This window comes from Falco naumanni, chromosome 9, assembly GCF_017639655.2.
Source record: "Falco naumanni isolate bFalNau1 chromosome 9, bFalNau1.pat, whole genome shotgun sequence".
Classification (NCBI taxonomy): domain Eukaryota; kingdom Metazoa; phylum Chordata; class Aves; order Falconiformes; family Falconidae; genus Falco; species Falco naumanni.
Window position 1 is genome coordinate 30,951,708 of NC_054062.1, and position 23,000 is coordinate 30,974,707.

Sequence of the window (23,000 nt, forward strand, 5' to 3'; positions counted from 1 at the left end):
CACGCCTTCCTTTCGTGCTCATCTGTGCCACCCTCTGTATTTGTGTGTAGGAGGTGCAAGCTTCCTTGATCCTGTATGTTTCCAGTCCTTGGTGTGTCTTTTGGGATAAAGGCTGGATGCGTGCCCTTCGGGGCTGGCGATGCTGCCTACCTGGGGACTCTGCTGCTGGTGGCAGCAGTGGGACGTAGCCAAAGACTTCATTGAAAGGTTGGGGAATTTGTTGTTTTGCTTTTAGTGTTGTGAAATAAGACTTTTTTGTCGTGGGTTTTGGTTTTGTGGGGTTTTTTGTTGTTGGGGTTTTTTTTTTGTTTTGTTTTTTTTTTTTTTTTTCCCCCCAAGTAGGCCTCAACATCTGGTATTTATATACATTGGAAAAATGAATCCTTCTTCCCAGCACTGACTCTTTCTGCTTCACAGTGTCATCTTGAGTCTCTAAAAAGTAATACTAATGCAAGGTCAACAGATCCGAATGTCGTGTTAACTGTTACTTGGCTGGTAACGGCCGGAGCTGCGGCGAGGCGTTACAGCGGCTGCTGTAGGAAGCTGCAGCCCTCGGGCCGGGCCGCGCCGCCCGGCCTCCGCCGCCGCCTCCTCTCGGCCGTTGCTGACGCACCCGGCGGGGTGAGACGGCGTGGCCGGGCGCAGCGGGGGCGGTCGGTGGCCGCCGGTGGCCGGCTCACCTCTCGCGCTGTCCCTTCCAGCCGCCGCCGGGCCGGGGCGGGGAGCGGCGCTGGGAAGTTGAAAGGCAACTTTTAATTTGAAGGAAGTTCGGCTCGCGGGGGGCACGCCGGCGAGATCCTCGGCTCCGGCAGCGGCTCCGGCAGCCGCTCCGCCGGAGCGGGGGAGGAGGGATCCTGAAAGGCTTCGGCTTGCGGGGCCTTGCCGCTCTGCCTTCCCGCTTGCGGTAAGCACCGCGTCTGCCTGGCAGCAGGGACGAGGAGCTGGCTGCTGTTACCTGCCACCTGATTTCCGTGAGTGAGTAGCTCTCTGGCTCTGGCTGATCCTGTTTTAGTTAGAAGGCGTGTTCGACTGCTGGTGAAGGGCTAGGGGCTGTGATTTGGAAGCAAGCAGAGGACTTGGATACGTTAAGATGTAAAATGCAGCTTTGGGGGATATTTTTTTTTTTTTTAAGGTGGCACTCAAGCTTATGGTTAGTCTTGTGTTTGTTGGTTGGGTTTTTTTCTGTGTGTGTTTGTTTGTTTGTTTGTTTTTGGCTTGTTTTCCTAAATGAAAGCCAGCCAGGCTGCCAGCAACTGGGGGAGCAGCTATCCGGCCGGCAGGTACTCCAGTCTTGTCCCCCCAGATTGTGTCCTGGGTCTGGCATGTTTCCATCAAATGGGTTCCTCTCTCACCACAGCCAGACATTAAGGCACAGTGGAGTTTCTCCGTGGTTTCTACGTTTGGAGGTTTTGTTTGCAGCACACTGGTACCAGGTGATTGGAGTTACAAGGTGTGGCAGTGACGCTTGCATAAACTGAAGTCAGGGACAAGCTGCTGTCCCTTTTGCCATCTTGGGCACCTCTCCCCACCCTAAATCCTCTCCTTAATTGCTGCCAGATATCCCCAGGGCAGTTACAGTGAGTGTTTATGTGAAACGGCAAGTATTTTAGACTTTTTAGATTTTTTAGCAGCTGTCCGTAGGAAGAGTCAGTACCATGCGACTGTGCTGCTCTGCATGTGTCACGGTGTCACACGCCACCCAAAAACGTGAATGCTTCTGTTGTAGAAGAGGGTGGCCCTGGGTGTGTAGAGGAATACAGTGAATCATGAGGAAACCGTGGAAATCTTGGTGAGCTGAACGTGTTTCAGAAAGAGGAATATAATTTTATCCATAAGCTGTGTTTTAGATAGATGTGTAGCTCCATGGTATGTGATCCTATTTGTGCATTTCTGGCGTAGCTGCCTTTTCTTCTCATTATAAACCTCCTTTGAACTGAATACTTTAATCTGGAAGCTCTCTAATGGATCTATAGTGAGGAGTTGAACAATTTTTTTTTTACTTGACCACTGTAGCTCATCTCTGTGTGTGTGTATTTTAATATATAAGTTTGTATGTATATACACAGGAGAACATCTCCAGGCATTGGTTTTTAGTCTCTGTGTGTGTGTGTATGTGCATAGCTATAAAAATATTTTTTTAAAATCAGCATGGAGTAAGTAAGCTTAGAGGAGCATTAATTTCTTCCTGTTCTGTCAATTATTACCATGCCCACTTCATTTTTGAGTTGATTTGGTTATGCAGATGAAAGCAGGAAAGCAGACTATAGCAAAACACAACCTTATCATACCTGCTTACAGACTGTCAGGTAAATCATTAATGTATGCTCCCAATGCTTGTAAAAGCTGCTAAAGACGTTTCTCACCCCTTTTTCCAGGAGGTGAGAAGTGAAGTTACTTGCAGACCCTCGTTTGGCGAGTGAGTGTTTGCTGCTGTTGTGGTTTCTGTACTGGTTAATAAAGTGATATAGTCTAGTGGATTAAGGATTCCAGAGACCTCCTCCCCATGCACAAAGAATAAATCGTTTTCGTAAGAGAGCAGTTCGAAGTTTCTCCAAGGCAGAGGGGAAAAACACAGCATGCCAGGCTGTGGGATCACCTCATGCATTGCTGTTGTGCTGGAGGAACCGTAGGCCGATGATGCTTTTATTTCATGTGAGCAAGAAACTTGAAATCTGAAGCAGTTGGGTGGTGGTGGTAGATAATAAGTGTTCAACTCTTCATGGAAGTAACTTGAGACCAGAAGAGTTTTGCAGAAGCTGGTGATTAAGACACATAGTTATCCACAAACCAACAAGAGCAGTGTGCTCTCAAGTGCTGTATTGAATGATAATGCTGCCTTACAGGAGTGGTCCCTCCATCTCTGTCCTGGGAGAGCCGGCCTGGGCAGCTAAGTGCAGATGCAGGTAAGCTTCTTGCCTTTGAGGTTTTAGGGTTGAGAGGTGCTGATTAGGATCTTGGCCAGTTTACGTGAGCCAGGAGGCCAGGAGAGCAGCAGTCCTTTGGACAACCAGGTTGCCATGATCTGTGTTCGGTAAGAGCTGTTGTGGTAGTGGGGAACAGGTTCTCAGGTCTACCTGCCTCCTGTGCTGCCTGTGGATATGGGCCTGTTATGTTCATGGTGGGTTTTTTTTCTTCCTTTGCCACAGCGGCAGCACGACAATTGCTGAATCACATCAGTTTCTGCTGCTTGCCTATCTGTAAATACTGTAACTTATTAATGAAGCTTAATTTTAAATGGGTTCGTGGCTGTTTTCCTCAGCAGCTTTGTTTCTTGGGATCCTGTGATTCAAATTTGTTTGAGCTGGGAAGATTTGCTGTGGGTCTTGCTGTGCTTAATTTCACACCAGATGTCTGTTTTGCCTTTTGTTTCTGTAGGCATGTAAGAAATGGATTTGTCTGAGGCATTTGGTACTTATAATCTGTACAATCCTGTCTGCATTTGCTTTAAGTTTTAATTGATTGCATTTGCAGTAAGCTTATTTTGTGCAAGAAACTTGGAAGTATAGAAAATTTATAGCACATGAAAACATGTTATATGAGAACAGCAAAGTAGCCTCATTTGCAATATTTCCAGCCATTGCTTGAGGAAAAGAAAAAGGGCTTAGCTTAAGCAGGACTTAAGCTATTCTAGTTGCCACATCCAAGAGCATGACTCAAAACTTCCAGCTAAACTCATAAGCTCCCTGAATGGACACTGGAGTTGTACCTTGGCCTACCCAGGCTGTGTCCCTTTTAGGTGCCAGGCTCTCAGCCCAGCTGTCTTATCCCAGAGGTCTGCCTCATCCTACAAGGACACTCTCAGTTTTCTTCCTGGAGATGCCTGGGCCTAACAAGACCTTTGAGGGTATAGCTCAGATACCTGGACCTCACTCCAAAAGAAACCTCCAAACCCAAAAGCCTACTTTGTGCTGTTTCGTGTGGCTCAGTGCCTTGCACAGCCTTCACTCTTCAACCCTGAGTTTCTATCTGCCTGTGAAAGCTCAAAACTGCTCTTGCTGTTCAGGAAAGTGCCCTTTTTGCTTGGCTAACTTTACAGGGCGTCTGCACGTTATCTTTTTAAAGCTGAGCTTTGTAAAGCTGTTCTACCACAGGAAGAGAGAATTCAGGGTTTGCTGTGTGTTTTACACCTAATACCAAGTGCCTGAAGGAGGAGATATCCAAGCCTGGAGAGCACAAATCAAAACCATTCCCCAAGACCTGAGGTCTCTGTACTGGGGACATCCTAGCAAGTGCTCTCAAGTGCTGTATTGAATGATAATGCTGCCTTACAGGAGTGGTCCCTCCATCTCTGTCCTGGGAGAGCCGGCCTGGGCAGCTAAGTGCAGATGCAGGTAAGCTTCTTGCCTTTGAGGTTTTAGGGTTGAGAGGTGCTGATTAGGATCTTGGCCAGTTTACGTGAGCCAGGAGGCCAGGAGAGCAGCAGTCCTTTGGACAACCAGGTTGCCATGATCTGTGTTCGGTAAGAGCTGTTGTGGCCACGGGGGACACGGAAAAATAAGACTGCTCTGTTCCCTCTTGCCTACCTTGAGCTGTGGGCTCAAGGGTAATGTTTGAGTGTCTCTGCTGCCCCTTGTGCACTTGCCACTGGCCTGTGGATGATTTTTTGCCAGGGAAACTTGCCTGATGGAACACTGTTGTCTCCAGCTGCTTTCTGCAGCTGTCTACATGGCAAAGAAGGTGGGGAAAATGGTTAAAAATAGAAGGGCATATTAGGAAACTTGAGGTATGGTTTCAACATACGAGTTGCTCTGACAACTCACTGCTGCCACCAAAAGGGGAAGGACTTGCTTATGTTTGTGTGACTGTGCAACCAGCGGGTTCAACTGCCCAGCCCAGCTGAAAAACAGAGAAAGAGCAGTTTTGCCGCCATGCGGTCACCGAAGCACAAGAGCGGAGGGTGGTAACACAAGGCAGGAGGGAGGGGTTGCCCCTGAGAAAAGGCTTGTTGAACTCTGTTGGCACAGGTAACCTGAGTTCAGGAGCGCAGCAACTGGAGCTGAATTCAGATGAGTGGCTCGAATGCTTCATGTCGGTAACATCGGCTCTCCTGCACGCTCGGTTCAGGTTTAAAATCAGAACTACAGTATGCGTGCTGCTGTTTCTAGCAGGGCTGAGCTAATTCAGGTTAGTCTACTCAAGAGCAAAGCCTTAAGAAGACTTACGCTGTTTCAATCGTTTATGTTCTGATAGTTTATGGGGATAGTTTGAGTAGTTGGAAAAAAACACAGAAAGTACTGGGGCCGTAATTTTGCTACTAAATGTAAATTTTCTTGCTTGGTTGTATTACTGCACTCTTACAAGGCATTTTATTTTGCAATAAGCATGTGGAGTATCAGGAGAAAAGTAGTCGACAGCCAAGCAAAGGGGAAATACATTGCATGCTTTGTAAGCAGCAAGCTTTTTAAGCATTGCTTTTAGGAAGCGGCCATTATGCACTGTTTCGTCAGCAACTCTTCACCCAGTGTTTATCGCTGTTCCTTGTGGTTATCACTGGTCCTTGTAACTTTGTCTGGATATGTTTTCTGCTGCCTTTCCTAAAATAAGGGCAAAAGCCAGTTAAAGGAAACCATATTTTCTTTGCTGAAAAGTTTGTTTCCTGAAGCTTTGTCTTTGGTTTTAGGGGGATGGGTTTATTTCTGTTTGCTTTCTTTTTTTAACTCTTTGTCAGTCTTGAAAACAGTGTGATTTCTCTAGCTGCCCTTTGGTTCAGACGAGCTCCTGTTGTAGCACCCCCAGCCACACATCAATAACCAGTGAACCATCCTTTTCAGTGCTAAACGAAGAAGGAAATATCCAGGGGTATTTCAGATATCCTGGATATCCATCCTAGATGGATCCTAAAAACCAGCAAGCATGCTGTGCCAAGTAGTCTGTGCTCAGGACATGGTGGAGGGAAAATAGCAGTTAGGTCAACAGAGTGAAATAATGTTTAGGTATATAATATTTAGTTCAGAAAAACTTGTAACGTTAACACCTTCCCAGGGCAAATGACTTGAAGGCAGTCAGCTTGGTTCTTTGCAAGGGGCTGTAGATAAAAGCATATCCAGAGCTTGGTGGAATTCAATGTCAAGTTAAATTTTACCTCCTGATTTGTGAATCTGGAAATTCTCTCTTTTAAAAATGAATTTAAGTTACTCTTTCAGCCTCTGGACAAGAATCCTGAAGACAAGCAGCTAGTTTTACTCAGTTAAGTTTCAAAATGCTTCAGTATTCTTTATCCCTTGTTACTGGGCTGCTTTTCATAACTAGGTGTAAAAGTTCATTGCTCCCAGTGACAGAAAAAGATCAGCGTAGCAGTCAAGCAGATTTTTCATCAGTAAGAAAGCTAACACTGTTATACTTTATTAATTTTTAAAAATTGTGAAGTTGTACCCAGTTACATTCAACTTACATTGGGGAATCTGATGCTTTGGGATTGCTGAGTGTTAAGCATCAAGAATGAGGATTTAGTAGGAGGACCACTGGCTAGTTAGTTTTGGTGCGCCTTTGATTTCAGTTTCTTCATCTTCCCAGCTCTCTGGCTTGCTTCTTTATTATTTCTAACTCCTTTTGTGTTTTGAAATTTTCTCTTCTAATCTCAGCCACGTGCTTTTCTTTGGGGACATTGGTTTGTCTGTTCTAAACTAGTCACACCCTACCCAAATCCGCAGTGAAATCCTGGCATTGTTCAGCACTCAGAAATGTGTTTGCATGTTGTACTTAAGTTAGAACAGCAAAGAATACGGCCTGGGCAAGCCTCAAGAAACTATTTTGTGTTAGTACAGTTGCAGAGAGAGAATGGAGAGACGCTTCAGGTGGCAAGCATATCTGTAGTCCTGTTAAACTTGAAGCAATGAAAAGCAAATAATATATTGCAAAAGCAAAATGAGAAATGAGAGTAACTTTCTGCTGTGTTAGAGTTTGTTTGTCTTCATGGTTCTCCTTGCAGTTTCAGAAAAAGTTGTGCAACTGTTTGCTAGGGACTGAATTTTAGAGAAATGAAGAAGTTCTTGTAGGGAGGTTCATAACCTAGGAGAACAGTTTGCCCTTGATTTGATTTCTGAGCTACTAAATTTACATAAACAACCCTCTTCCAGACCCTATATATTTTTAAAGGATAAAAATATCTTCCCCGTATATTAAAAATGTAACTGTCTAGCAAAGGGCTATCTGCAAACATTTTCCCTATATGTGGTGGCCTGGCTTTTGCAACTTGTGAGAGAAAGGTGACAAAAAAAATTGATCCAATGATTCAGGGTTACTTAAGCTAAAAGCACTCAGTTACTGAATTAGGTTTATCTGGGAGAAAAGTAACGCGGCCTCAGACTTTTGTTAATGTTTAATGTTCTGTAACGGTCTTCCCAGGCATAATTGAGCCATCAGCACAGGAGTGATCCTGTCAGAGGAGTTTATTTTGAGTGATTACAGAGCCTGCTGTAGCTTTCATTTCAGTGCAGCCTGAGCTAATTGATGAACAGACCCATAATTTATTTACAGTTCTCTTTTTGAGACTGATTCTCCTTCTTTTAAAATCCTTTGGAAGGGGAGGAGGAGGCTGCCAGGGCTCATTGGGCTGCCGGCGCTGCTGCCCGTCTGTCGCAAAGTTACCTGAAATATTCAGCGCTCTGTTTTGGGTGATGGTTTTGCACTGCCCTGGTGTTAGCAGCCTCTCCATTTTCCCGTAAGCCTGTTGACCTTTAATCTGGAGCGTGTGCTGCTTGGCTGGGGAGGGTCTGATGCATGGGGCTGACACAAGCTGCAGAGCACAGGGGGAAGGAGGGAGGAAAGGGCAGATGCTACTGCGATGAAAAGAAAAATAAGGAAGAAAAAAGCTTGAGGCATGAACACTCACAGTTTTTTGTCTAGGTTTCGGTTTGAGATGAATGCTCCCGATTCCTCCCCCCCACCCCCCCCCCCCCGATGTTGCTAGATTCCAGCATAATACAGTTTGTCTCCTACAGCCTGCTCTACTGATGAATCATAGGTCTGCATCAATAAATCCAGCTTTATGCAGAGCTTTGAAATAGGGAGGAACTTCTGTCTGTAATTTCCTCTCAAAATAGGTAAGCAGAAGTGATTTTATACTCAGAAATCACTTTGGGTATGAAGATGACTTCCAGTTCTGTCGAACCTCTGAATAATCGGGGGAGGAGGCAGCCATGAGCTGATGTATGGCTTCAGATTTTCCCCGTGTTTGGGGCAGACCTGCTATTTCTGGATCTTCAGTGGGTTCTTACAACCTTTATAGTCCTGTGTGGTGGGAAAGAGTAGTGTGTGGTCCTTTCAAGACCTGAGCACAACTGTCTTGGAACTTTGTAGGTTCTGTCCTATGCTAGAGAAGTTGCTTGTACAGCTAAGCACAGTGTGAGTCCTGAACTTGGTCAGCTCAAGTCCACTTCGTAAATACAGAGTAGTAAAAAGATAGTCTGAAAATACCTTAGACCACGTACGTGATTTTCAAGGGGGAATGTTGTGTTCAGCTGGATTCACAGTTAGTTTTCTTGACTGAACTTTGAGGTGCCAGCTGCCAGTTATTTGGAAGCTGCTGTGCCTTTTGAGTCAGGTTTTGCAAATATGAGAAAGGAAACATGCACTGTCAACATGGGCACTGTAACAATATTATTTGTCAGTCAAGTGCCTGAAATAATAAAAACAGTAAGAAAAAGGAGATGGCAGTGATAAGGGGCAAGTCTTCCATGGGTAGCTATTATTCTTTCCCAGGGGAATTTGCCAAAGCAATACTTCTGACTGCTAAGGCTTGACATTGTAAAGACATTGTGTTTGCACTCAGGTGTGTGGCCAAGTGCTTGGATTGTTTCAGCCATTCTGGCTTAACTACTGAACTGGTGAATGTCCTGCCCATCCCATTGCAAGTATTGTATTTGGTGGAGATCCACACCAAAATCATCTGATGTTTGTCTTGAGGTTTGATTTTTGCCTTTCACCTCTGGCCTGACTAAATAATACAGGAACCAAAGCAGTTTCTGCTATTTCTAGGCAGCGTGGATCACAAAGGTGAATATAAATACAGCATTTGTTAATGTAAAACTTCCTTGCCTACTACTTGACCCTGAATTCTGTGCCCTCCATTATGGGACATAAATCACTGAGAACAACAGGATATGTGCAGCATCTACCATAACAGGGCCTGTTGCTTATGGAAGCATATGCATTTATATTTTACGTCACTGCCTGTCCTTCATATTTTATTTAATGAAGAACGTAGGGAAATTGGTTACTTGGCAAAAACTGGCTTTTTGTGAACTAAGGAAATAGAAGTTTCCTGATTTTTTGTGTGTGTGATGTTCCCCTCCCTGCTGGGTGTACCGTTTTTTCTCAGGGTCTTTCTAAATACTGATTCTTCCTCATTACTCCTCAGAAAGTGAGGAAAGTTTTCAGCCCTGCTGTCAACAACCCATATCCTGGAGATCACGTTGTGCCTTCCATCGAGGGCAAGAAATCCCCATAATGTAAAGGAGCGCAGTATCCTTGTGCTGTCTCCACTGGCTTTTCTAGTCTGAGTTAATTGTTTTTCTCCTTAAATGTTAAATCACATGGTACTGTGCATGGCATGTCTTGCATTTCAGCAGGGATGAGGCAGGCTGTGTTAATTGCATGCGTGTGCTGCGGCTGGACTGGGCTGGTTCATGTGCCAGTCATTGCATTTGCCATTTGCCTGTGCTTGATGGGAGATGCTGTTCTATTCCTGGGCTGTTGCTGTGAGGTCAGGCTTTAGTAATCTGGCTGCCGAAGACTGATTCAAACTAGCACAAATTCGTCTCAGGATCAAATTAAGTCAAGTCCCTACATTGTTTCACTAATGATGTGAGATAAAACCTGTAAGTCACTTTTTTTTCAGTGCTGTTGTGGTGTCGCATAGGGTGAGCTGCTGAAATCATCAGTATTTTTGCCACAGTACTTTTAGCCCCTCGCCCACATTAAATATTTGTGAATTTAGGTATTTTCAGACCCAGTGAAAAAGCTTTGGAGTGCCTGAGGACAGATAAGAATATATTTGCTGTTAAAAGCAAGTTTCATGTGTATTTATGTTCTGTGCAATCTCTGATAACGCAGCCCCACCCTCGCCCCCACAAAAACCACCCAAACAACAAAAAAAACCCCTGTAAACCCCACATGCAAATTACTGTGACTGTTTAATAACTTGGTGTGAATACGTTACAGTAGTTGATTTTGTAATTTCCAAAATAGTGCAGTTTTTTTCCCCCATCAGTAGTCATTTCAACAGCTCTGTATTGCTTGGAGGAGAAGCACTAGCATTGCTGGAGGACTGATGGTGAATTTTCCTGATCTTTCTATACAGAATTTTTCTTTTATAAGCTTTTATTGAAATGCCATGTTTTATCAAGTTTGGAAGATCTTGGAGTTGTTCTTAGGACTTACCTAAGATTTGCCTTTCACCTCTTTGGCCTGACTAAATAACACATGAACCAATGCATGTCAGAGCACAGTTCAAGTATAGTCCTGTAGAGCAAGTCTGACCATGGGATGTGTAGGTAAAGCAACAGCTATGTCAGGTTGGCCCTATTTTTTTTTTCCTCTTAAAATGTTCTGTTTACTAATGTATTAAGGAGGCATATCTACATTTCCCAGGCCTTGAGGGAGTGCTGGGTAGTCATGGAGCCTGTCATGAGGTGGTGGAAGGGGGTTTTACTGGTGTCTCACTTTCAAGGGCTCCTCTTCAGGTGAGTTTCCGCAGTATCATAACATCGTAACCCCTCCACTGCTCAGATGAGCCCCTGCACGTTAGAAACATCAGTGTAATTGTTACTCCCTTGTTTTGTTTGCTTACTTGGGTATGCATCAGGGATATTGCATCCTGTTGGACATCTCTAGAGAGTGTGACTTCTGAGTGTTTGCGTACGGGAAGGGCTTATTCCCAGTGAGCCTTTTGCACCTTGCTGTTGAAGGTTGATTGAAAGGAGTATTACACTCTCCTGAGTGGCTGCTGCTTTGTTATCTACTTTGCCGTTCATCTTTTAGCTGCAGCCTCAGCAGCTTTTTCCAACCATGCTCTGCTTCTCTTGTGATCTCCCATCCTTCCCCACCAGTCAGCAGAGCTTTGACTTCGTGGTCGACACCAATGTGGCTGGGAGAGGAGGGCTTTGCTCTGCTCGGTGAGGCAGGTCAGAGTTCAGCTATTTCGAGCTGCACTTCATCAGCATTACTGACTTGCTTTCATTAATACCTTGCTAATCTGGGCTTCGCCCATCTGCTTGCAGGCAGCTATGGCATCTGCATGACCACAGACTTAAATCCTCCCTCCTCTCCCTCCCTCTCATCTCCTTCCTTGTAATTTATTTTGGTTCCTGGAGAATAGTGCCACTGGGTTTCTGTAGTTCTCTTGCTGCTTATTGTCTTCCTTATTGTATGTTAACCTATGTGTGTAGCAGGAGCTATGAAGCCCAGTCCTCTTTTCTCAGGCAAGCAGCTCAGTGATCCTTTTGGGGTGACAGGCATCCTTCAATTGATTATTAAATGGTTAACTCACATGCCTGTTTTCTGGGAAGGAATGCTGATTTTTATTTCCATATACACTTCCCCACCCCCCCACCCCACCCCCCGCCAAGGGTGGACGTGACTCTTCAGTTTCTAAACCAAATGAAATTAACTGAGCAATTTGATTTTTTTTGCTGTGAGTAGCATGTGGATGGATCATCTACAGTTGTTACTTGCTTGATAAAACGTGTATGCTGTGATGTAGTCCATGGAGCTTATGTTGGGGTGGATCATAGAAATGACATTATGTCTAGCACTGTGCTACAAGTCATTAACTCCTCCCACCTAATGTGCAGTTCAGTGGAAGAAAATACAGATTTTGAGGAGCGCATCATATAGTTCATAGTGTACAGCTCCGCTTGCCTTGTTTTAGTTAAAAGAAAATGTTTAGACTAGTAAGCAAAGTTTGCAAGGGGCTGTGCACTCATGCTAGTAGCTGGACAATCATGTGCTGATGATAGCAGGCTGGGTCTGATCCCTCCATCCCTTCTGTGGCAGAAGAGGTATTGTGTGAGCAGCCATCTCCAGAGGCATCTGATTTAGGTATTTTTAACTATTTCTGGTTGTGAAGTGTGAATGAACTGCTGACTGAGCTTTGCACTCTTGTTTTGAGTTGCTTTGCAGCAGTTTTACAGGCTGTGGGTAGGCAGTGGAAGTTCGCTTTCCTCAGGTGGGGAAGTTTGCAAGCTGAAATACTGTTTTTGTTAAATACTATTTATAAATGTAGCTTAATTTCCATGACATGAATGCAAGCTAGTTGTACTTACCCAGTACCTCAAGCTGAGATTCTCTTGTTTGGCTGGAATTATGGGTTACTTTTGAACCGATATAACTGACCTGTTCAAAACCTACCAGTTCAGCATGTGAATCTGTTACACAGTCATCCAGTCTCTCATGTTTGGTGTGCCAGAGGGTGGAGTCACTACTTGAAGAAGAAAGGATGGCCAAGAGCCACCCTGCCCGAGATACTCACTGGGATCAGAACTGGAATTGCCAGGTGGCTAATGGACGTCTCCATAACAATGTTAGGACAACATGACACAGGTACATCTCCTATGCCTCAAGTGTGTCACTAGAAAAAAGATTTAGAGGTCATTGGATGTCTGTAGGAGGAACTTTTGAGCTTTCAGTTGGTTATTGAAATATTCATGATTTCCAGAACAGTTAGATAGCAAGATACAAGCTTCTTATGTTTCCTTAGCTCTCCTTATTTGTAAACATAGTTGATCATAACCTTGAGCTGAGAAGAATGTTTAAACCAAAGTATTTTGCAGACTTTGAACACGCTGTCATGATTTTAAGTGACTCTGCTTGTTGTCTTGGAAATTGTTTGACTGATACCTGGTAGTACACACAGTTGCCATCACTGTCGGTGTGGAAGCAAGCATGTTTTCAATGCTGTTTTGTGCTCTTAAGGTATCTGGCAATTTAAAATACTTAATAGTTAATTAATTTTTAAATTATTTATTATTATTTATATATTATAAAATTAAAAATTTAATTAATATTTAATACTTAATGTTTTTGGGTGGACATTTGTGCATACCTGTTCTTTGGGTTCAGTGCCAGATTGTTGTCAGAAGCAAGATTTAAGTAGGGTTTGGTGGTGTCACAGGATAATGGGGGGTGGGGTGTGTGTGTGTAATGGGGGATGGGATGTCTGATGTAGATTGGGAGCAGCTGAGTATGAGTATGGCATTAAGATCTGGAGTCTGATACAGAGATAAAACTACTGTTCAGCACTAGGGGAGGAGTATCTTGGGTTTCTGAAGTCCAAACTCTGAAATTTGGAACTTGTTGCAGCATCAAAATGTCACATTCAGTGGCAGCAGCAGCAGTCCTGAAACGCCAAGCAACAATCATGAAATTATCTATAAAAGGCAAAAAAATAGGGACCCTTAGAGCAGGGAACAGAGCTGGTCTGAATTGCCATCCCTTTCTGGCACTCTTGCTTTCAAAGAAGGAGATGCTGGATAGCTGGACTGGGAGGGGAGAGTATTGGTCCCTCCAGCCTCACTGGATTTTGTTGAATGAATGCAAGTGTGGTTTTGCTATCAAGCTGAATGCCGACAGTGGCAGATCTCCACTGTAAACAGCGAGGTTTGGCATCCATGTATTTGGTGGCGAAGAGTGGAGAAGGTGACTGAAATTTGGCAAGCGAACTGAGAGATAGTTTTCTTGCTTGTAGCGTTAACTGCTAAAGAAAGATGCTGGGGCAGTTAATCTGAATTTTCAGTAGATCTGGCTTGTGTAAGACAAGTTCTGTTGTGCAGATGTACACCTGTAACTCACTGGCGATCAAAAATGCTTTTTTTTCCTTCTTTCTTTCTTTCTCTAGCCTTTCCTGGGTTTCTGGTTGTTCTAGACCAACTATGCAATAAGACTCTTCCTCTCCTTCATACAGATAATTGTTTTCCAGATCTAAATGCTTGATTTATGGTACAACTCTGCACAGGTGTTGCTCGAAAGAGGAGGAATATGTGTTCCAAAACTGGATTAGACCTATTTATAACCAGAAATAATCTTGAGTAATTGTGTGTTCTGTCTTTCAGACCAGGTATCAGTATGTGTTATATAAAACTAAACTAATAAGAACAAACCCAGGAATTGTTTTGCTTTACAAGGGTAATAGCATTGAAGAGTAATAATGTTAGTGTGCCTTTTGGGTGGGTTTATGAATAGTAACAGCTGAAATGTAGAGAGCAGCATCTTGCATGAAGACATATAGGTATTTATATTTCAGCTCTCGAGGCTTGGAGTGGTTTTGATATGGGTCTGATGTGCTGGACTTAAAAAGAAGGGTATTTGAAATAAAATACTTGAAATATGGAAACATTATTCTAGGCTGGATTCTGAGCATGTAAAGTTAGTTTTCTTTTGTTTCAGTTGTAGCTCTGGGAAAGGCTGTTTGGAGGAGGCAACTGTTGTGGTCTGGATGCTAATACATGCTCACTAAAAAACCCAAATACTAAAAAAATATGATAATTAATTGATTTAAGCCTTGAGTGAAGCTCTGTTTTCACTGAAGTTTCTGCCAGCTTTCTTTTTCCTAATCTGCATGGCTGATTTGGCAGAATACACAGGAGCATGCATTTTAGAGCTGCATTGCCATCAGTCACAAAACTGTCCTCAGTTTCCTTAGGCAAAACATCTTTTTTTGTTTTGGTATTATTTTTTTTTTTTTAAAGTCTTGCTACTACTTAGGTTCCCAGAGGCTCACAAGTCTGACTTTCTAACAATAAATGACTTTTAGGTATTCAGTGTAGGTAAAAAAACCAAACCCACCCCAAACCCCTAAAGCACCTGCATGTGATTAACAGAGTTAAAATATGGAACCTCCTGCAAACATTTAGTCTCTCTTTATTTTCTTGTTTCCATCCTCCTGTTCTACCCCGTCCTTTCCCCATTTCTATGCCTTGTAGGGGAAAACCCCCCACTTTTTCTGCTTTTTTCAGTGTTTCATCTGTTTTCCTTTGGAAATCTTCCGTTGTGTGCATATAAATATAAGGAGGTTTGGATAGTCTCCAGAGGAAGGCAAGTATCATTTTGTGCTCTTTAGTAACAGAGTTAGCTCAGAGGTTGCATGAGGACACAAGGCTCTATTTCCAGTTCTGCCCTATCTCTGAGTGACCCAGATCCTGAGGTGTAACACAGACCTGTGTTTAGCTGTGTTAGAGACGATGGCCAGAACTTGCTGCCACCCAAGCACAGAGTCTGGAAACACTTAGGGTTGCCTCCATCCAGAAACCACACGTGCAGAGTTTGAGTGCAGCGTGTGTGTCATGGTGTCCATGGTGATTTTTGTTTGTATATAGCAAAGAAGTGACTGATGTGGTAGATGCATTGAGTCTTGCTGTAGAATTCTGCTGAAGAATTAAAGATCCTGGTGTCAAAGCAGATTACCCACGTATAAGGATTTGTGATGCTCCATTAGTATTTTCATGCACCCCTTTGTGGGTGAAGGGGTGAAAGAGTACAAACCCACTTTCTCCCAAAGATATTACTCTTAGGAGATTAATATAGCTGTGGATTGTTGTTCTCCCTCTGCCCCTTTGCAAATTAACTTTGTGGTGTTATTTGTGTCTTTCTTGCACAGAACTAAAAACATTTGCAGCAAGGAGTTGGAAGCTGAGTTTCCTATTACAGCCATTCAGAAATAAGATAATACTCATTCCACTTCTGCTGCAGGCATTGCACGTTACTTTAGGATTTAGACATCAGGATTGTGGAATGCACTACAAAATGAGAAGTGTGCTTGGGTTGTCTCCGCCGTAGGCGGAAAGTCCATAGTTGTTCCTGCAGGTGCCAGCTGGGGCTCTGGTCCTGGCTTCTGGCTCTCTTGTTTGTGTTTGAGGAGACTTTCCAGTCTGAAATAGTTGTTTGTAACTGAAACCAAAGGCAGGACCTGCCCTCCCCACCCTGTCCTTTCCAACCCCGGATCACTCAAAGCAGGATTTCCATAGTGTCAAAACAAAACCCCTACTTAACAACTGCTTCTGTCATGAGATTGCTGGTCAGGTGAAGTCTTCTTGTGAGTGTTTGCTGGTTTCCGTAACTACTTCCAAGGCCAAGGAAGAAGCAGGGGGAGGAAGAAAGTTGAGTAAAGAGGTGTAGGGCTATGAAGAAGCAGAGGGGTGAGCCTTCATCAGGTTTGGAGGGAAAAGGTATCTATCACCTAGCCCAGAACATCTGCATGTATATACCTATACACATACACACACACAGTATAGGTGATGCATTTTTGTAGCAGAGATATTCACTAGCAATGTTTCCTATCTGAAGGTGGGCTGCTTGGTTATTCAGATTTGATAAAGTACTTCCATTTTGAAATCCTTGCCACTGAACTGTCGGCTTGGGTTCAGAGATGTTATACTGAGATGTCTGCCTGCGAGTGGATTTTCATTTCTGATTTTTGTGTTAATTTAGGATAGGAAATATGCAGTGGGGTGGTTTTTTCTTCTTTCTATAGAGTAATTTGTAAAAAATGAGCTGCTCATGGATTTATGTAGTAGTATGCCGGCATCTTTTTTTCTCTCTCTCTGAAGCTGCATAAGGAGCTGTTCAGGGTACGTGGGCGTTGCTTCACATATTGATCCCAGCCTCTTTTTTCATAGTAGTAATTCTGCTTGCTCTGACTTTGTGTCCACAGGATGTTTTCCATCTGGGACTGACCTTGGAAACCTATCTTGGAGCTCCTTGAAACTTGTGAGCCCACTTGTGCCTCAATTTTATATTTACAGATATTTTGTATTTGCATATATTCATAGTTGCAACACAAAAATGGCTTTTTTTGTTATGTTTTAAAATGCCAACAGTCTCTTGCTTGCTAGTGGTGGAGCCTCTTGCAAGGGGCATACTCTGGTTTGGAGGCATGGCTATCCTGAAGGGAGGGAAGCAATTTGGTATGTTGCTTGAGAACTCGTTAGTGATAATCCAGCACATAATTTGTGACAGGAATTGCCCTTTTGTTGCAAATTGGCATGCAGAGGTGCTTTGCAAGTACAGGACGTCCAGTTATTGAGGTGTCAGAGCGTTATTGTTAGTGGTGATAAAATGCCTGTAGAGGAGGTGACTGTAACAGTGACTCAGATCTTGCTGTTACAAACTGTTCGTTTCATGGTGTAAAAACGAAGAATAAGAGCTCCCAGCTTTTATCCAGAGTATTTGGTCTCCATGTAACTTATGGTAACCAGTGGGGTTGGGGAATTCACTTGTGGGTTGGTTTCTAAAGCATTAAAACTTCCATCCTTACAGCAGTTGATTTTTTTCCTGCTTATGTGTGCACACATTATCAGTCTGCATATCAGCATTTGTTTTCCAAGGAAGAAAATGTCACTCTTTTATCTTGAAACTGTTCTTATCCCCTTAACCCTGTTTTTTACTAATGGTTTTATCTCAACTTTTCTGGGGTGTTTGGGAAGGATGCTCAGTGTTGCAGCTGAAACACACCCACTGTCTCTGAAAGGATTTTGAAATCTTTGGCTCCTGGTGAGGAGCTCATTGCAGTTTCTGAAATGGCTGGTTATTTTACTGATTTCTATAGTGACTGTTGCCTTGGCAGCAAAGGTCCTCCCTTAGAGAATAAAAGCACTGTACAAAACGTGAGGAAAGCATGATTTGATTTGGGAAGACTTAGTCACGTTTCATAGTGTTATAGGAGGAGATTGGAGATGAACAAACTGGTTTTGGGGGTCATCTTTTGCTATTGTAGGTGCATGTGGTTTGTTTCATCAGTGTTAGTTGCGAGATGTAATGCTTTCAGCTTGTAAGTTTAGAGGTAGTAGGGAACAGCATGTTAACCTGTAAGCCAGCTGTGGGGTTGTGAAGGGAGGTTACTCCTCTGTGGACCCTGCAGCCATCCCAGACAAAGTCTGCTGCCACCTGGCCAGGGGATGTCACTTGTTCAGCAGTGAGTCCACAAACTTTGAAACAAAATCTGCAAGAGTGACATCCAACATGAATGCTTAGTTACCCTCCAAGCAGACTTATAGGACAGAAAAGTGCAGTTTTCTGCACCTTGGCCACCAAGTCAAGTGTGGAGGTGTAGCCAGCTGATGATTTTATTGCTGATTATCTTGTCCTTTAACTGAAGAGATGGATGCTCCCACATTTGGTCCTTATGCCCAACTGCATCTCTGCAAAGCGATGCAAAAGAGAACAAATTTTGATATGCAAGGTTGTGTAGTGTGCTCTCAAATACTTGTTTAACCTACTGGGGTGGCTGTGGTCATGGTATTACAACCCTCATATGGGCAGATTGAAGTGGTGGTGGGAAATACTTTGTTGGGCAAGTGGAAAATGATCTGAAAGTTTGGAGTTAACACTTTAATGTTTGCTGAGCACAGGGGAAGAAGGTTGTGTAAACATGAGGAGGTGGGAACTGGAGCCCTTGGTGAAGTTACTTCATCCTGCTCAGTCTTGTGATTTGGGTGTTTTGAGATACTGGTTTTACACAGCATTATTATCATAGTGCAGTTGGTATTATTGTAATAATGGCATTGATACTTATAATTCATTGTCACATACAGGCTCCTTAATGAAGCAGATCTGCTGCAGATGGAGGGAGTGTTTCTAGTTCCCTGGCCCAGGCTAACAAGCTGTATCAGAGCCAGGGAGGCTTGGGTGTGCGCCTGTCCCTGTGCCTTGCTGGGGCAGTAGGCTAAGCTGATGGATGTGGCCCAACAGCAGCCGGTGCCTATCCCCACCTTCTGTTTTCAGTTTTTGTGGACAGAAGACCTTTTGTGGAAGCAAGGGGGCCTGCAAGGGCTGTCAGTCCCGTATTGTTTCTCTGAACCTCTCCCAGTCAAGCTTTCACAAATGCACAATAGAAAACAAAGTACTTTTTAATGTGACAAGCTGGAAGGTGTCAGTGTTTTGCTGATTGACTGGATGTCAAGCAAAAATGAATTCCAAATCAAGTATAAGAACAAATTCAATTTATTATATTACACTACAAAGGAAAAAATAGCATGCAATATGATAAAAGGAAACAGTATTAGTTATTATGCACAATATGATAAAAAAGCAATAGGAGTGAAGCATTGGATCATTACTGCAAAGCGTTATAGAGACTAAGAAAAGGATATATCACCAATTACCACTTTAGCATCATCCAGGCCCACATTTTGCCTGGGAAGCCCTGTTGCAGCCAGCACCAGGAGTCGCCCAGTCACTGGGAAAATTCCTGTGTGTTGCGTCCACACGTAGGTGAGGCTTCTGGCCCAGTCCCGGAGCTTGCCCACTTTTATGCTCAGTGAAAAACAAAAATAGTTTACACACCTAGTTTATGCAAACTATTAAGTTTAGGCTAAGTGCAGACGTGCACTTATCATGATTTGTAAGGTTCACACACGCCAGGGACGTTGGCCAGGTGCCCGAGTGTGGTGGAGTTACTGTCATGCCATAGCTGCACACGACACTTACAGTCTGGATGTTCCTGCTCACATCTTGCCTGTTCAGGGGGGCTCTAGACAACCACCTGCTCATTAAGGTTGTCCTTGAGCTCCCAAAGCAATCTCGTTAATAGTGATTGCTATTAAGTGATCTCTAAATAAAGACAAAGGCTTTTTCATAAGCAGTAATCAATTTGATAAACTTTTACCACAGTTAGTAAAGAAGATTTTTCGCCTATTCCTCTCCCACTAGACAGCCTATGAAATGGAGGTTTAAATGATAGGTGCTCATTTGACATTTCAGATGTTTTTCCTCGTTTAAGCTTTCAAGGAAAATGACTCCATGGCCCGTGTCCTTGGCAGAGTATTATCTTTCCTCCTGTGAGTATCAGTTACTCTGCTTTTACAAAAGGTGCTTGGTAGTGATTTACATGCTGGTGGTGTGATAGCAGTGGGCTGGGATTGCACCTGGCCAGTGCTGTCCTCGTGCTCCCAGAAACTGCATCCATGAGGACTGAAGCTGTCTGCTCAGTAGCTTGTTCCTTAGTGAACCCCATGCTATCGTTGTCCATCCATGCGCAGAGGACAAGATGGGGTGAAAGTGTATGCCTTTGTGTAAGATGGGATTTCTCATTTTAAAAACCAACAAAGACTCTTAGCAAATATATTTTATATGCCATAAAGACACAAAAATTGAAGTCAAGCAATCTTTATTCTTCTGTATGGTACCTTTAATAGCATTACTGATGGTTAGTTTAAAGCCTGAGCAAGTTTCTGAATTGATTGTAGTTTTTAGCAATATTGCCAAACCCTGCAAGACACACGTCTTCTGTTTCTTGTAACACTGCAGGGCCAGGTATCATGGGGTTACACCAGCATATTATGGCGCTTGTAACCAGTATCAGAGTAATATTCACAGCTGGCAACAGATTTTTGTTCTTTTAGGCTCCACACAGAGCTCATCTTAAAACCGACTAGCTTAGCCATGGCTGGAGGAGATGTATGTGGATGGTAGGTGAGGAGATGTAATTTGAAGGTTGGCTACAGGCTCCTGAAGAGTGATGAATGCAGCCCTTTTGTCTTTGGGATCTGGAATCCTTAGGCATGCTGGAGGCTTGCAGTATGTTGTCAGGGGCTGGACAGAAAGACTGGTATGTTGGGAGGATAATAGTTAAAGGTCCACTTTTCTCCTGAGTGGTTTTGGGAAACTGTGATTCAGTCACCCCAGTGTCTAAAATTGAAAAGGTCTAATATTGTCCCAACTCGTGGTGTACACAGTGTGCTCCGACAACCCCAATTCCTAGCTGAATCTGTAAAGCAAAACTTGGAGAGGCAGCCAGCGTAGCTGTTAAATGGCATGGGAAAATGAGGTCCTGCTGCAGACTAAGAGCCCAAGTGTTGTAACCAGGTTAAAAAATACATAATTTATGCTTTATCAGGATTGTAAGGCACTACCCTTGGAAACTGCAAGCCCATAGAGGGGTCTATTAGTATTCGTTGTGAATTTGATGCTGTGCAGCTTCTGGTGCTACACCTCATGGATTTCAGCCTAAGTTTCAACCCTAGGACAAGTATGTGTGTTGTGTTTTCCTTCACATAGACACTGTTTCCTTGAGTTGTGAATTACTGGTGCATCCCTTGAGTCTGAAACATTGTGGATATCAAAAAGGTGACGGTGTTTCAATCTCCTTTGCCTGCAGTGAGTGAGTCAAGCCGCAGGCATTAGTAAGTGTGTAGCTCAAAGCTGAAATTGCTCTTAGTGCAAAGACTGAGGCCAAACAGGGAGCTGGAGGCAAAATACCTTCCCCTAAGTGCTGGTGACACCAACTCTCCCTGGCATGGAGTATGGATGCAGGGGTTGTGCTTGGAGCTTTGTGCTGCAGCTGGTGCCAGACCAGGATTTCAGGTGTCCTGTGATAATGTGACTGCATTGAGTACAGTGGAGACCAGTGTGGTGGAAAGCCAAGCTGCTCTCCTTTGGTCGAAGTCTTGTAGGAGTTTCTAATCTGTATTAACGTGCATAATTTGATCCATCCTTCTTTTTTTCCATGTTCAGAGCTGTGTAACTAAATACTGATTTGCTAAACACAACTTGAATAATGAAGCAGTCTGTGGCTAAAAGCCTTCTTCAGTACATACACTGGAAAAAAAAAAGTAAATAGAGCTGTATCCTCTCTTCTGCTGTTTTAAAACAGCACAGATATTTTCAAGGGGGAGTATTCACACCTGTTTGCTCCATGGATTTAAGTACGTGTGTGTGAATGGTGTGCCCAGCAAGTGAGAAGTGGCATACACAAAGTACTTTGTGTGCAAGTCCTTTGTCCAGAACTTTTTCTCAGTCATCAGACCTGGTTCATTCCATGGAGAAGCAGATTGAAACCTGCACCTTGTGTTTCTTGTCAGTTTGGAGGTAACAGGACAAAAAAATAGATTTATGTGCAACATGGCCTCGTTTTGCATAGGAATATAACTCTGTATGTGTTTTGTACCACTTCTACCCAAATCTTGCCAGTAGTGTAGATTATTTTCCTCAGTGGCAACATTGCTTCCTGCAAGGAAACACAAATATCTGGCAGCTTGTAAGAGGCTGAAAATATTCTTTAAGCTGATAAAGGCATGATATGACTTTTGAAAATATGAAGTGTTTTTTCCCCCATACTGTTACTTTCCTTAGGTCACTTTGTGTTTACAGTGCTGCAGCCTTCTGCAAAAAGAACTTGGTTCATGGGTTGGCAGGCTGGAGACAGAGGTTCTCACTGTTTTCCTCTCCTTGCTCTATGGAGGGCCATTTTTTGTTTGTTCATTGAACAAACCTCTCAAACCTGGGAATTTGGTGGTTGCGTTTGCTGCCCCATGATCACTGCTTCTTGCTAAGGATTTTGCCACTTGTGTCTCAAAAATGCACAGAGGTTCCAGCAAGTAACATCTGTTTCCCTGTTAACTTTTGTATTGGAAGTGATCAGCTTTTCTAAGCTTTCAAAGTTATTTTTGTAACTAATTAGGTGTAGAAGTTGGCTACCTAGTTCCTTTTTTTTTGTTGTTGTTTAAATTTTCTACTGGTTCCTTTTTTAGCTGATGACAAACATTTATTTGAATTGTAGCATTATACCACGGAAATGATAAAATTTACTTTGAAGAGCTGCTAAACATCTGCTAGTCCTGCAAATCTAAATGCTTTGGTTTATTTTCAGGGTAACCTGTTCGGGCATTGATTGTCCTGCAGGTGCTTCGGCCCAGAAAGTACAAACTTGCTTATCTGTGTTGTTTTCTTTGTGTTGCTGACCTGTAGAAAAGCATTCTTTGTAGTACAGTGGATATTTTTGCCTTGCAGAACCAAAATCAGGCTTCCTATTCAATAACTAGGTGTAACACATAGCATTAATGCACTAGTCTGTAAGGGGGAGAAAAGGTTTCTGACATGAATAATGCTAAACATTTGCATTGTAGATTCTTAAATCCATTAGTGCAATGATTTTAAGAGGAGTTTGGGTACTGGTTATGGACCAGAGCTGCACAGTAATAGAAAATTTAACAAATACAGAGCAGAACCTAATCCTTCCCACAGTTTCAAAGTCGCATTTATAGTACAAAACTATTAAAGCTCTTGAGAAA

General features: G+C 43.3%; 1 protein-coding gene across 7 annotated transcripts in view; it reads left to right on the top strand.

The window, feature by feature from the left end:
• The window catches only part of SGMS1 (sphingomyelin synthase 1), a 99,430-nt gene that overhangs the window by 60,969 nt on the left and 15,461 nt on the right, over positions 1-23,000 (top strand). The window contains exon 1 of one of the 7 annotated variants that reach the window (XM_040605810.1): positions 635-975. The exons of 4 other annotated variants lie outside the window; for them this stretch is intronic. The gene's annotated coding sequence lies outside the window, so the exon portion shown is untranslated. Of the gene's footprint in view, positions 1-634; positions 976-23,000 lie in introns of those variants that run through there. 2 more of the 7 variants (XM_040605811.1, XM_040605815.1) reach the window with 2 other exon arrangements.